General features: G+C 32.6%; 1 protein-coding gene across 3 annotated transcripts in view; it reads right to left on the bottom strand.

Annotated features, from left to right (window-relative positions):
• The window catches only part of LOC135832148 (uncharacterized), a 231,847-nt gene that overhangs the window by 172,183 nt on the left and 43,020 nt on the right, over positions 1 to 16,644 (bottom strand). Inside the window, exon 1 of one of the 3 annotated variants that reach the window (XM_065345185.1) lies at positions 1,412 to 2,020. The exons of 1 other annotated variant lie outside the window; for it this stretch is intronic. The gene's annotated coding sequence lies outside the window, so the exon portion shown is untranslated. Of the gene's footprint in view, positions 1 to 1,411; positions 2,021 to 16,644 lie in introns of those variants that run through there. One more of the 3 variants, XM_065345183.1, reaches the window with a different exon arrangement.

Below are 16,644 nucleotides of genomic sequence, written 5' to 3'. Positions count from 1 at the left end.
ACCAGATTTTGGCAATTTTCTATTAAAATCTGTGTTTTCCCTGCACTTTTGTTCATTTACTCAGCCCCGTTACTGCGATGTTCGTCAGTTTTCGGACTTACTTTCAATAAGTAAAATTAGGGTATCTGTGTATAACCAGAAACACAACACATGCTTGTTAGTTCTATCTTCAATAACATTTGGATTCTATGATAAGTCTATAGGAACATTAAAAACCATATCTTTCAAGCAGACAAAACAAATTCGTTCTTCCTTCTTCCTTTCTTTCATTGAACACAAAGTTAGCCTCAGTGCATTTAGCATAGGCAATTTGGACATTCGAACCCAAAAAAATCCCGACAGGGGAATTCCTTTCTTAAATGTAGGGAAATACCATACCGCCATGAGTGACGTACCCAAAGTCTCCACCCCTAGGTACATTAGATGATGCTCGTTGTCCAGATGTCCAGAAGGTATAGTGACAAGTTTTCAAAAATAGGATTTTTTCAACATTCTTCTATTGATCTTTCATTATATGTATCCAGAGACCAAAGAGTGTAATAATACAGACATCCTTACATCTTCATTTTTTAAATTCAATCTAAGAATATTGCACTGGTGCATCTCATGTTAAATTTAATGAAATTGAAATAAAGAAAATACAACTAGGGTAAAATTTTATGCTCTAAAATTTCCTGTAGAATATTGAGTTTTTCTCAAACATAAATTTTTCCATAACAAAAAATTGAAAAACTCGAATTTTCCGCCAAAGTAAATCTATTTTTCGAGGAAAACATATACATAGAAGTCGAAATTGTACAACATGAAAATTCTTTTCATTACCCCTCTACGGGTGTAATAATCTTGTAATTATAAACACCCAAAAAAAAAAAGATTGTTATTTATTTTTCTCACAAAAAACTTTGTTTTTGAGACATTTTGAGCTAAATTGACAAATCAATGTTTCTTTCGAAAAAGAGAAGAGAAACAAAATTGTAGGTACTAGAACATGTAATTCAACTTCTGTAGGATGTGATGGTTTTTTTCCTGGAAGACTTGAAATAGCGCACAGGAAATATTTTAGTTGGCGGGAAAGGAGGCGGGTCCGATTTTCATAATGATGAGTGACTATAAAGCAAGTATTTTAACAATAGATGACAACTAAACTTTGGGCTTGGGAATACAGAAATGCGAAATGCATTCAGAAACAAGTTTCAAGAAAAGATAAGTTAAGTAGACAAATTTATTGACCGTACCTAAGCAATGATTTTTCATTTTTGTTAGTTGAACAGAAAAAAAAATATCACATAGCACCTTCAGGTAATGTATCATAATGTTGAATTCAATCGATGAATTGAACAATTAGAGTAAATATTCAACCCTTTCAACACAAACTTTAGGTATACTGAATAACGTACAAAGTTGTACTTACTCTTATTCTGTTCCAAGTGAATTCGCAGGCATAGTCGATAATGGATCGTAATTATATCTATACAATGAGTAGTTCACAAATTATTGAGGTAACGGCTTCGAAAACGAAACGTCTCACTTGAAATATCTAATGTAATGTACTATGTACTATGTAGGTACTAAAGAAATGAAACGCGATCTGTCTTTTTCACGACTTACAAGTTGAATCTGCATACGAGGCAGTTCCATTCAACTATCAATCGTTGGTATACTACTGAATACGTAATCAGCCGAAGACCCGAAGTATAACTACAGTAGGTATCTGCATGCATACATAAGAATAGTACATGATGGTGTGATGGTATTTATAATATTTTGCAAATACACGAAAGCATGCACACAACTGCATCTACTAATAAATAACTATCTAAGTATACTTATTTCACATGAACTGAGTGAACACGAAGTTATAGACTAGTGACAAACTGACTATAACTTACACTACACATACCGAGACGGGAGATGTTTAGACGTTTAGACAGACACCGAGTACTATACTATATTGTAATGTACAGCTACAGACACAGACCGAGTACATAATCTAAATCTTATCGCACCATTCATACCTACAGCGTCAAAACGATATCCGACACTGCAATGCAACGGCGATCTACGAGTTAGGTAGTATAGGTAGAGGTACAGAATGCGCAAAAATATCGTGAACCCCAAAGAAAGTATTTTATTAAAAATGATAAGTTGATAACGTGAAATAGATGCATTTATGATTAGTGGAATGTTTTCACCTCGGGCCAGCAACGAATTATGCGCTATCACCATAATCATTCACTGTGATCAACCGAAACATTTAGCAGAAAACTGTTTAAGGGGTACACGGTATTTCTGCGCACCCTGTAGGTACTTAGATTGATATTTAGTACAGGGTGCTCAAAAATATCGTGAACCTCAAAGAAAGTTTTTTATTAATAAAAATATAGGTTGCCAACGTGAAATAGATATGTACATTTATGATTGATGGTGGAATGTTTCCACCTCAGTCCAACAACCAATCATATGCTATCAATTTTCATTATTATCATTCACTGTGATTAACCGAAACATTTAGCAGAAAACTTTTTTAGGGGCACACGATATTTCTGCCCACCCTGTGCGCAAAAAAAGCAGTGAATACCAAAATCCAGCTATTACAATCACACTGATATCATATTGACAAATAAGGGGGAGGGGGTAGAAATTAACGGGAAATAAGAACCTAAGTCAAGGACACTTTATTTTTCATTTTTCTTGATTTTTAATTTTGTTACGTACGTACTCGTAAAAGAGATACCTATCAGGTAAGATACCTCTACCTACGTATGTATACATATAGATTGTATGTACAGGGTGCCCAGAAATATCGAGCACCCCGAAGAAAGTTTTTCATTAAAAATATAGGTTGGCAACGTGAAATAGATGCATATGATTGGTGGAATGTTATCTCTCCAGTCCAACAACCAATCATGTGCTATCATTATTATCATTCACTGTGACCAACCAAAGTATTTTAGTAGAAAACTTTTTTAGGGGTGCTCGATATTTCTGGGCACCTTGTAGTTACTCCCGCAAACTGTGAACTGCGCAACCACATTTCACAAATTTAACATAGCGTAGGTAATAAATAATAATTAAGATGCAGGTGAAGGAATTTCCAATTTTTAAATAGGTACATACAAGAACCGCAGCAAAAAATAATTCAAGTGCCTACTTAAATAACTTTTGCATTATCCATTATTAAATTAATGGCTAATCATCGTCCGAAGAAATACCACTACAAGAATAAATATGGATGCGGGCGTAAGTAGGTTCGAGGTACCTCCATACCCACCTGAGTCATTAGCTTTTCAAAATAATGAATGCGAATCGCTCGTTGATGGGAATAGATATCACTAACCAAGATACTAAGTATTCTGTATCTAAACGAGTATTTTAAAAATTTGATTGTGAAAAACTCTTCAAGTTGAAAATTTTTCTCTATTCTTTATACATATGTATGTACTTAGGCCGTAATCATATTTTCTTTGAGTGGAAAACAAATAACAATACAGTTGATGAAGTTATTTCCCAACTTTCTAAAACTTGAGGTACCTAAGTATTTTTGCGTGATCGATCATCACTATACCTTCTAAAATATTTAATGCTTTTTCATAACAAACTTTCTCGAGTATTTTAGAAGGTCCACGCGGTATTGCTTCTTGAAAAAATTTGAAACGAGTCGTTCAATTTTTCAATCCATTTTCGACAGCTTACCTAATAAGTTCCTCTCTGCCTCTACAGTAATAAGTGAAAAATTGTCACCTACTTCTACACAGATATTCGCCTCGCATAATACTCGTACTTATATATCGAGGTAAAATTTTTCTACGAATGAATGATCAACTGGGCGACTATCCTTTGTGTTACTTGAAATATATTGGTTGGATAGTTGATAAATAAATTTTCAGGGAGCTTTATCTTTACCTATTATGAAGATACATACCTACCTATATTATGGTAGGTTGTATATTCGATGCGATCTAATTTTTTGAATCTTCCGCTACTGATAGGTATCTATTAAGATAGGTAGAGGTGTACCTCGTTTGATAAATGAATAAAAAAAATCCTGTAATGATATTTATCTAACTCAGAAGTAATAGGCCCAAATTGAGAAGAATTTTAAAAACTCGTTCGTCATCGCAATAAAATAAACCTCCTTAGAAGAAAAACGAAAGAAAGCCTCTTTATGATCAAAACAAAAGTATGATAACAAAAGAAACGCAAATGATGCAAAATATTTGCTAGTATTTTATGACAAATCAGTGAAACGCCTTAAGCCAGCGCGGGAAATAATAAACTTTATAGATTAAAGTTCGTATCAAGATACCTTTTTCTTTTTCTTTTATTTTCCCAGTCGAAAGATAAAAATCACAGAATTTTTTTTCCCTGCTATGTAAGTAATACCGACAGTATAAGAAACAGCTAGGATTTTTTTAAATTGTCTTCTCAAATTAATTTGATATAGGAAAAAAAATTACTCCGAAATTAAATTTATGGATACCTAAAATAAACATTCTCGAAATAAATGGTCTTCGCTTGATACTAACGCAAATCATAATATCATACCACATAAATTAGTCCCACAAATACCAAGAAATCGTCTAAATAATAATTTTAATCTGAACATCGCTCTTGAAAAGTTTTTTTTTTTTTACTTTTAGCCCAAATTTCACATGATAATTGGAAAAGTTTTAGAATCGCATACTATTCGTATATAGGTACCGAAAAGGACATGCAACTTTGTAGATAGAAATACCAAACTTTTGTTTTCTTTTGGTGTCACCAGCTTTATTATAGATGAAAATAAATAAAATGTTGCAGTTCTTGGTTAAAATTGAATTTGAAAAGGGAAAAATCACGTGTTTGACTGTTTTAAGAATTTCAAGATTTTGAAAATATAAGTTAAGATTAATACCTATATTAATTTAAGACGAGAGGTAGATAATGATTGGAAATTGAATTCACGATAAGTTGGTCTTGGTTAGGGTTTCACTTTGACTCTTTGAGTAAGTATTACAAGTTAAATGTGAGGTGGGTGCAGAATTTTTTTTTTTATTCAGAGGTCAAGGTTCTTGAAAGTGCCACAGATGAAGGTGAAGTGAATTACAGTACGAGTTCATAAATACTATAAATATATTAAGTACACAGCGCGAATACATAGAAACATTACCTAGATGATATCGAAACTCGAAAGAAGAGACGAGGGCCCTATTTTTTGCTAATTAAGACTATTTTGAAAACAAGAAGATTTGAAATTTTTTAAAATTATGGTAGCCCACTGGTACATTGTCGTTTTAATTTTTTTTTCATTTATAAAAAAATCTGGAGTTGGTTTTTTATTATTCAACAACATAGGTAATACTTAGTACTTACCTACCTATCTTTAAAAATAGGTATGTACATTAATAAGTGGGTATCTTACTTACTTATCAAGAATTTTTGATGCATAAAACGAAGCAAGACAGATCATACTCGTACACATTTTATTTAAAAGTATTTTAAATATTAAATAGAACGTATATTTAAGAAATACAATAATTATATTTTCTGCCATTCTTTAGGTGTAGGTACCTAGTCTTTTACTTTTATGTCTAGATTACCTACCTACATTTAAGAACAATTTTCGATAACACAGCGAGCTATAAAGCATACGTTTTAGGTACTCTCGCTGGCTATGATTCAAACTAAAGGGGTAAGTTTGTTCAAGATAATGCACTTTGTGGCATGTACAAGATTTAAAGGTAACTTTTAATAACGGTTTTATTGTTATTTATGTAGGTACTGAAAAAAAAACTATGTCCTGAGCCGTTTATCTGTGTCTTGTTATCGAAACTAATACATATATTTCTCATCATTTTAAATTTAACGGCGATATCAAATTTCGCCAATTTTCCGAGCACAATGAAGAAAAAGTGAGGGCTGCATTTTCAAAAAAAATCAGATTTTTAAAAAGAGAACGTTATTGGTGTGTGGGTTTTTGAAATTCTCGTACTTGCAAATTTCATTTCCCATTTTGTATTTTCATCACGATTCTCTCAAAGTTTACTGCGGTGGTGTAGATTAAAATCTTCGGTGACGTTTATTAATAACGACTGTATGAGATCGTAATTTTCAATTTAAAAAAAATGATACTTACTTGATACAAACATGAATTATGGTATCGTCGATGATTAATTTAGAGGACAGTTTCCCATCATGATGATTTTGTTTCTTTTAAAACACTAAGACATTTTTAAATTAGATGTCTTATTTTTGATGTAACTTCTCAAATAACGTTCTTGTGGTATTCATTTTCCATTTATTTTTGAAGCGAAGTTGAATTTAAAAAAAAATCAGAATAAAGGTGGTCAGTTTTATAAATTTGTCAATGTCGAACTACATGGACGGTAAACTGGACGCAAAAAGAAAGATAGGTACGAGACAAGGAAGCTGCCAAAAACGATCTTTATAGCGAGTTTGTATGCACTATGTACGAGTGTATGGTGATGATTTTCAACTTTTAATTGAAAATTTTTCTACAGGTAGGTACATATTATGGATCCTAAAGTTCGTTCATTGTGTTAAATTCATTTTTTCCTATGATTGAAATTACCCTCATTATAGGTACCTACCTATGTATTTATCTAGTTATTCATATGTATTTTTCATTAATTTTTTGTGTTGTAAAAGAGGATGAACTGATTAGGTACTTGAAACCACATCACGTCAAATGACGTCCGTTTGGTCCTTCATTTTTCAAATTAAAGTTATAGCCAATCAATATTGGTGCGAGTAATTTGCCACGCAAGAACGATAAGGAGGTCTACTTCATACAACTGATTAAATAATAACTTTCGAAGTTCTCCTTAAATTTTGTTAAATAGGCAACTTTCAAGACCGGAATTTCAACTAATGTTTGCGTTACATGCGTAAGCCCTAAGCCCGGTGCGGCGGTGAAATTTTCATCGTACACAATTAAGCACAAATTAACCGTAAGATGCTAAGTTGAGTGTTAAGCATTAGAGAAACTTTACCAATTGAGATTTGCTAATTATTTGGTTTCCCATTTCATAATATATTTAGGAGAGGCTCATATATAGGTATTAGGTACCTGTTTTAGGGGTGTTATTCTCGTCTTCATAACTCGTTATAATATTTAAATCGTGTAAGTAACATTTTTTTCTTTCATTTTCTAATTTACTTTACTATAATAAAAACTAGGACTATTTTCAATCAAATTTTTTAAAATATTCTCCTTCCTATTGTGATTAAATTGAGTTTATACTTTTTTTAAAACATTCCATTTTCGCCAGAACCGAGCTCTTTGAGTATAGGATTTCCCTTGGTAAAATATCGTTTGTTGAAAGTAAGAAATTTAATAGTGGACCTTCTACTTAAATTTCTTTCGGAAATGACACTGATGAAAGAATTTCGTATTCTCTATTTACCTACTTCTTGATTTTTTTCAACATCCGAACCTGAAACCTTTCGAAAACACTTCAGCTGAAACGCTTTGCGTTTGCAGTAATGATATGCAAAAAAAAAAACTTTCAATTTTTATATACCAACTAAAAAGTGTATTTTCATTAGTTTTGATGCTCATTTTTCATACCTCCATACTTTTACCTGTACCTATAGCTACTTTATCGTTCAAGGATAAAAAAATTTTGCAGCGGTAGGTCCGAGCTGTCCCAATTTTTTCATCAGGAAACGATGCTTATCTTAGCAGTACTGAAGTAGACGGTATCTAATTAAATCAATTACCTACTTATAGGTGCTCAATACACATAAAGGTTTTTCAGATCAGGTGCATCTGGTGTACCTATCGAAATCACGCTTCGATCTTAACATCGAAACAGACGCACGTAAAATCCTCCTTATGAAATGCTTTTAACAGCGTTTTGTCTTTCTTTTTTTTTTTTTTTTTTCGAACCGCGACAATTTATATTTATAAATTATACGTACGTATCATGTCAGTTAGAGTTACGTTTCTATTACTTTACCTACCTACATGAGAAAAAACTGTTTGAAGTAGGTAGGTATACGCTCCAACGTTTATATCCAACCGTAATAAGTTGAATATTAAAATACAAACGCAAAAGTACTACCTACTTACCTACTTATACTTGCAACTAGTTAAATTCTAAGGCAATATGTAAAATGTCATAGATAGGTAAACGTCGCCGGCATTTGTACAAGAAAATAATTTCTCTAAGGAATAATCTATGCCACCTTCTTACCACTACACCGTTCGCGAAAGTTTAATGAAAATATTCGTAATAGCTGAACATGAAAACGTATACATAAGTAGGTAGGTAGTACCTACCAATATGAATACACGTTTCAGTTGATGCTTTTATTTTTTTTGTTTTTCCTCGGCGTTTGTAAAAATTAACATTTTTTAAAACTTTCAATTCATCGATTTGTCAAACCTGAGATGAAAATACGGTAACTAAGTAGGTAATACATAGATGGATAGATGAGATACGTACCACATATTAACGCGCGAACAAGTAATTGACGCATTTCGCGTACATACCTACCTATTTGAAAACCGGAAGCAATGACGTTGTAAACTTCTTTCATAGGTTGTCTGCTCTAAGCAGTATTTTTCCAGAGGCGTGAAACGGAAAAAGTTGCGTAGTTGACTTAAGAAAGAATTCCCACTCAATTATGGTATGTATTTTCTGCATCATAAAATACTGATCCCCAAGACACATTTTTTTCGCTATATCGGACGTCTATCTTATTTTTGAACAGAAACTATTTTCCTCGAGTGGCGGTAGTTTATTATGTCATCCTAGTAAAGTACCTTGAAAAATGACGCGTTTACCTCTAATGTTATGTTCGACACTTCATTCTTCCATTTTTAATTATATTATTATATTTTTACGTGCAAATACAGCGACAATTCTTAATGAACAATTTTCTTATGATGAGTGTAAAAATGTACAATATGCACCTACCTACGGATACCTAAATTTCTTCGCCATCATCACCTATAGAGAAAACATCGCACATAAAATGCAAATAGATACATAAACGACTGGAGCTTTCATCTGTCGGATTTGTTCTTAATGAGTGTTCTTTTTAGCTTTCGAAAATCGAAGTGAAACATTTCATCAAGAGCTAAGGTACTTAGTCTCTAATAATTCGCATATCCATACATTTTATTAAGAATCTCGGTAAGTATGTCATTAAAATGGAAAATCCAAACCAACTGCCAACAGTTTTTTGCAGTTTTGGAAAAATATATTTACGTCTAAAATATATGTACTTAAATATATTTGAACATGATAATGAACTTTCAAAACTTGTTTTTATGTGAGGGTATAGATGTTTTGAGCAGGCTTGTTAACCGAAAAAAAAATATTTCCGGTTAAGGTTACGGTTAAAAATTAAACAAAAAATTCAAAATTTCGGTTAAAGGTTACGGTTAAGGTTATTCATTTTTTAAAGTTACGGTTAAGGTTCAGGTTACGGTTATTGATGACCATTTTTTCCGGTTAATGGTTAAGGTTAAGGTTACAGTTTTTGGTGGTAATTTTTCTAGTTGAGCTTAAAATTTCGGTTAATGGTTAAAATTACAGTTGAAAATTTGAAAATTTCCAAAAATTCTTTCGGAGTTTGAAATTTTGAAGTTAAAAAAATTGGAAAATTGGTAATATTTTTAATCTTTAGATCATTTTTTTGATTAAAATTTCAAATCACTACAAATCACATTGAAAAAAAACTCAGATAAAAAGAAATGAATTTTAAAATTTTGTAACCGGTTTTTTTCTAAACATTTTTCGGTTAAGGTTATGGTTACGGTTTATTTTGATCTCAGAAAACGGTTACGGTTACGGTTATGGTTAGTGATATTTCAAAAAAAAAAGGTTTTTTGGTTACGGTTAATTTTTTTTTTCGGTTAATTTACCGGTTAATTTGCGGTTACGGTTAATGGTTAAAAACCGGTTAACAAGCCTGGTTTTGAGATACAATGTACTTAATTTGAATTTAAAGACATGTTATTATAGGTACTTGTATCCGTGGCTTTGTCATTTGTGATTCAACATTAAAGTTTGGCAGGAAAGACGATAACAGACCACCATTTATTGAGAGTACTTATCCTAGAAAGATTTTTGGAAAACTCAATGAGTGCAGCGTAAGGTAGGCCAAAGCCACGTTACCCATTTGAGTACATTCAGAGATGTGACATCATAGGTAGGGTAGATAGTCTAGGTAGGTAAGTATAGGTACCTTACCTACAGGTAATCATACGACGCGACACGAGATATAAGATACGATCTAAACCTCTTCCACTAATAAGTAGGCTACGCGCAAAACATTAGTCAGGTTGCCGGGGACAATTTCAAGTTTAAATTACCCTTACAAAAGGTAGGTAATTAGGTATGAGTTTCTTAAAAGATATGGAACTTTTTGGGTGGCGGACAAACGAATCATGTCAGCAGAAAACTTTTCAGCTTCTACGTATCCATTTGTGAACGTATTCAAACGTGAACATATATATCTTATATCTTGCTTCCTTCAAAAAAGTTTCTCGAGCCGAAAGTATTTGTAAAAGAGTAATTACGTGTAGGGGTATGTTGTTCTATTCCAGCACGTTATATCTAGACCAAACATTTTACCAAACTTAATTACATCGAGTAATGATAGTTCTAATTTTGTTTATTTACTTCGAAAAATTTTCCTCAAAGCCATCGGCGCGGCGGCATGTACGAGTATACCTATTTTCTGTTTAAAAATTCTACTGCAACCTACCTAACTTTCCTACACAATACCCCTCATCGATTCTCAAAGAGTTAAAAATTGCCAAATAAATTGACGCATTTATCTTGGTCGCGAATACGCGTTTACTCCATTCGCATTGACATTCTCTTTCAAGTTTTCTATTACTGCAAATTTTTCAACATTGTATGTAAAGTAAAACCGAATAATCTAGTAGATATTTTTTACCTTTTCCGGTTAATTTATGAAAGAAACTTATTTATACCTTTGCCCCGAAAGACATTCTAAACTTTCTATATGTTTCGTGTCATTACATACAAGTACATACCTATCTACATATAAATAAATAACTCAAAAAAGTGGAAGAAATAAGTATAGGTACAAGTAATACTTACGTCGTATGTACCTCTACCTACTACCTAAGTAGTACCTACCTACACATATATGCGTAAGGTAAGAAGTAATAAACCATCCTACGTGTTTCTAGCAGTGACTTTTTTGAAAAATGAAATGAGTAAATTAATGAGCAACAAATAAGACAACTAGGTAAACCAAATTCTTAAAAAATAGGCAAGTATTTTAGGAAATCAGTTTGAAAAACAAAACACACAAAATATACCTACCTACCTACTCGAGTGAATGTTAGCAATTTACGATTTACCTATTGAACGACGTGAATAGGTATTTTTTTACACTTACGAACAAACTGACATAAATGTAGTTGAATGATAATAAAATAGAAAATTTCATATTATTCTGCAAAAAGTCAAAAACATGGTAATTTAGAGCGGAAATTATATCGAAAATTATGTATCTACCAACAGTACACTTTGAATAGGTAGGTATAGTCTTTTGATTCCGGAAATACCCTTCGTATGAGTTTCTTTACAATAACTTGCCAAGTTTACATCTATTTTTTATTACTTTTTGCATTCACTTGTAAAAAAAATTACGCAGTAATTTTTCTATTATACTGTTTCAGAGTATAATTGTAACTACATACGTCGCGTTGGTACAAAATACCAACATGGAATCGCATTTAACCGTGTGTCATCTTTCTTAGGCTTTTGTATAATAATTTTATATGCACCAGGAATGAAAGCTCACAGTAATGTGTACATACAAAGAATAGAATTGAATAGAATCTTAAGAACCAAATGGAGCAATGAGAATTGTACTACTTAAGTATAGGTAGCACGAATCTACACATGGCCATTTGCTGCAATGTAGCACGAATTGGGACCCCTCCCTCCAATGTAAAATCGTTTACGCCTTTTATATCTAAGTAATTACCAAACAATTAAGTAGTAAAAATATAAAATTGATGAAACAGGTAGTCACCTTTCATTTTTTTTCTCGCAGAAAAAAATCAATTTCAGTGAATTTATGCTTCAAAGAATTAAAAGAGAAGATGTTCTTCCTAAGGTACAGGTATAACGTATGTGATACGATGATCGTTTCCACTGTATTTCTTTTTCGTGTTTGATGTTTCCCTTATATATTTCTTGGAACGAGACAAACTTTTTAACCATTTGCGATAGCAAAGGCAATCCTGTACAGGAAATGGTATTATTCTGACAGTGAGTAAGGTTTAAAATGGATATTAAACGAAAATTACATTTAAAACGTAAGTTTTTTTTCCTTTCGCAATGGAAACTTTTTTATTATTTTCCAATTGAATTTCACGATCGTATAAAAATGTATCAAGCTGACTTGAGTTAATTAGTGAAATAACTTTTCCAAACACGTAGGTACCTAACTACCTATGTCTGTGTGTAGATACAGTAGTGTCCTCCGTTAAAGAGTACACCATAGTTATACTCGTATCAAGTATATCGGGTTGTAGTTTTTATTAATGACATATTCAATTTTTGTTTTCTACTGTAGGCAAACATTGATAGGTATACTGTGGCTCAGCTAGAACTTTTTTCTGAAAAAATTCTTAGAGATACTAATTACAAGTACAAATTGAAAATTGGATTCAGGAAAATTCCTTCTATGAGATAAATTCCCTGTTGATGAAAATCAAAACTTACGAGTACCAGCAGAGGTAATTTCAAAATTTCTAGTCGATAAAAATTTTCCGAAATTAATTTGAAAATCAGATGTACCTACCTATAAATTCAGTCCTATTGTTGTCTCCAATTTCGAATATTTCGATATTTACTCGTACACATTTTCTGTGGGAAACTTTGAGTTGAAAAGTTGACCGATGTACCTACTCGTGTTTTTGTGTGCAAAATCAATTTTTGCATTATTTTTTACGAAAGTTTAAATAAAACTGCAAGTTATACCACAAAGCGGTAGGTAAGTTCTGAAATTGTAGGTCCTTTTGGACAGGCTATAAAAATTCTATATCTACTTATCTAATCTACTTGTTCAAATTATAATTTAAAAATTGTTTATTAATTAATATTGAGGTGTTGCATTTGTCATAAAAACCCACCAATTGTATGTCACAGGCTTTCAATGGGGATACTTAACTACCTATGTAAGTAAGCACGTGCCTACATAAGATGATTTTTATAAACGGTGGTTTAATAATGCATCCACGCTGAAAACAATTAAGCATTGAAATGCTATAATTCACTATTTATAAAAACTCGTATTAAGTATTAGGTACCTAGCTATTATGATTGAAAAAAAACGCAAATCGATCTATATCGTAAAATACGTGAAATTCAATTTACATAAAGGTTTACTCGCTTTTCGAATCACGTCACTAAGTCGTAAATTCTGTATACGAAAGCTTTTATTTGAGGTCTTTAAAAAATAAATCAACCAAACGAGAATAATCTATTTTGTAGTTTTTACATGTTGATATTTTTATGGATTCGTACTCGAATAAATTGCCGCAAATACATCGTGTAACCGTATTGAAATTTTATAAGTGAATACTTTGGCGTAAAATTTTTCTCAATTTCCAATCTCTTATGAGTTAAATTAAATTTTGCTGTAAAATTAAAAACGAGTGCCTAAATGTGTTGATGAGATTTCCATTCTATTGAAAGAACGTAAAGGTGGCTCAAGGTGGGTCCTTTGTTAGTTTTTGTTTTTCCAAAAATTGAATCAAAATCATTTTCAAGTCAAATAGGTACCTAGACTCGAATAAATGTGATGAATGTCTATAGATAGATACATATGTAGGTACAATACGTTGCTTATTTTTGAAAATGCAACGTTACCAACACGAAAGCAAGAATTCTTACAAATGTGCAATTAAATTATGCCTATATGACAAATTCATTAAAACTAATTCATGGAGCAGGTAATGAAATCAAAATCTCGCGTGGACTTTTTGCATTATTTGAAGTTTGAAGGGAGAATGATTTGCATTTAAATGTCGCAGCGTAGGTATTTCATAAGATGGCTTGTGTTTGAATCGCCATATAGGTACATAATACGAGTATGTACCTATCTCCACATCGCCTCCCTCAACTCCTGGCGCAATATCCGTTAACCCAGAAAGGCCCCGAAAATGGCGAAAAATAAATGAAGCTTCTTGGATCGGGTTGAAATTTTCAGTAGCTACTCGAATAAATTGACTTCGAAAAATTCATCCACTTGAAACGTTAATGAAATCTTTTCAGTTTTACCTCGGCAAAGGAGAAAATATATCATTTACCTAACGAAAATACTTATTAGTCTACTTTTTATTCGTGTACCTATAGGTAGTTAGGTAGGTACGTAAATATCTATTCAACGTAATAAGACGTATGTATACCAATTTTAAATGATTCATGAGCGAGTGCGTAGGAGTAAAAGTTCAATACCACTCCGACCCACTCTCACAAAAATCTTTGCATGAGACACACACTCGAATACAAATCACGAGTAGGCATTAAAAATATGCACCTGCGTATTGAGTATGAAACAACAACACACGCCACTTTATGGTTGAATTATGTGTCATAAAGTACAATTGATATACCTTCGGTGTCTGGAGAGTTTCAACGTCTATCTTAATATAGGTAAAAAATTTATAAAGATCGCATCCTCCTTAGGGACTCCAAATTTGAACTTTCTTCTCCAATTACCTTCTTTTTCAACACGTCCTTGGTTGCGCTGCCGATTCCAGCTACGCCAAATATAAATCTTTCAATTAAGCTGTATCTTCAAAAAACCACATCAGCCTTCAAATCCGAAACAACGTGACAACTACGACATTTTCGAAATTAACCGCACACATACGCGCAACTCCGGCACGCCGTCGCGTCGCGTCGCGTCGTATAATACTCGTACCTCTCGCATCTCGCAGTCTTTAAAAGCCAAGAAGTTAACTAATTTTAAATTATCACGTTTAAGTAAATTTAAGACTGTTTTATAGTCCGTTTAACGAAACCTATTTTCGTTTTGAACAATTTAATTTCCTTATCTGAAAAGCTCGTTTAACCATTAAATGGAATATTTTAAATGTTTCGAATTTCTTTTGCAAACACCAAGTTAAGCTGAATTTATAAGTACATACATATAAAAGAGCTACTTTTTGTACGAAATGTCGAAATTACGAGCGTAAGTTTCGCACATGATCAAACACAAATTTTAACCTATAATAGGTAACAATCCTGTAGGCTCGCATAAACGTGTACGTGATAAAATACCATTTTTGTCGAGTGGTATTGAAATATTTTGGCAAAATTTTAAACCGCTGTGCTGTAGAATGGTAAAATACGCCGCAGGTGAAATGTTTACCGCTTTTCAATCGTTTTCGCTTTGTTTTCTTTGTGTTTTTGAAACTGTTCACTAATACTTAGCATAAGTATCTGCGTACCATATATTTAATGATACCAACATCATTACCTGTACCCAGCATATTAGCTACAAAAGACATATACCGACCTAAATATACCGTTAGTATAACACATGAAATTCCTTCTAGCCCAATTCACAAGTTTTTCTCTCAACTTTAGGCCATACTTACGTACTTACGTAAAAGACACAGACAACCAGGATAATAGGCTGTAATTATGTCTCACGACATTTATCTTGACCCGAAAACCCGTGGTTGTAAAATAATTCGGTCTTCATTTAGCGGTTATTTTCACATTCTAAAATTAAAGCAAAAAAAAACTATGCGGAATAATAAAACTAGGTAGGTAGTATATAGAGTTGGCCAACTGAAGCATTAAAAATATTAAACACAGATTAGCTTCATTTAGGTGGTCTGAGAAAGTAAGAGAGAGAAAAACAGACTAGAAGGCAGAAAGGGCATGTATCCTTGGTTGACTTGAACTTAATGTCCTCTACTAATGCATAGGTCATTAGCTCATGCTAAGCAAGGGATATGGCGAGTTCTTTAAAATGGTTTGTTCACGTCCGTACTTAAGTTTGATCCCGAAAACGAATTAATTATGAGAAACATTAAACATTAAAATAACCGAGAACGCGTTGAGCAACCAACATCCCCCGCGCGTGCTTATTTTCTGCTGTCTTTTACCATACTACCTATTCTTTGGAGTTTATCTATACACGTCTGCTATCTAATATTATCTATGTGTATGTAGTTAATTATACATGACTGGAGGTTATGTCCTCCACCTCCCCCCCCTCTCTTAGTATCTGCTCAACGCCAGAATATGAGCTATATTCAAAGATAAGTAATCAACCAAAACAGAAGAATTACATATAATTAATTATGGATTCTAATGTGTGCTTGAGATTCATATTTTGGATTTCGACGGTACATGCTGTTTCAATCAATTTTTCTTAGTGTTTTTATTGTTATTATTTTTCAAAAAAAAAAAAAAAAAATCTTCAAAAACTGACAAACCTGCAAGCATTAACTGAGGTGTACAGGGTCCCCAATAATATTGGTCATATGCTGGTGAGAATTTTACGTGAGTGACCATCACATGGATCAATGTGTTTTGATATACATAGCGCAGCGTTGCAAACCCATATTTCTTCACAAAAACTCTCGCTAGCTATACCCAATATTATTGGGCACCCTGCAGG

Source organism: Planococcus citri, chromosome 1, assembly GCF_950023065.1.
Source record: "Planococcus citri chromosome 1, ihPlaCitr1.1, whole genome shotgun sequence".
In the NCBI taxonomy this organism is placed as follows: domain Eukaryota; kingdom Metazoa; phylum Arthropoda; class Insecta; order Hemiptera; family Pseudococcidae; genus Planococcus; species Planococcus citri.
This window is presented reverse-complemented; position numbering and strand designations above follow the sequence as displayed.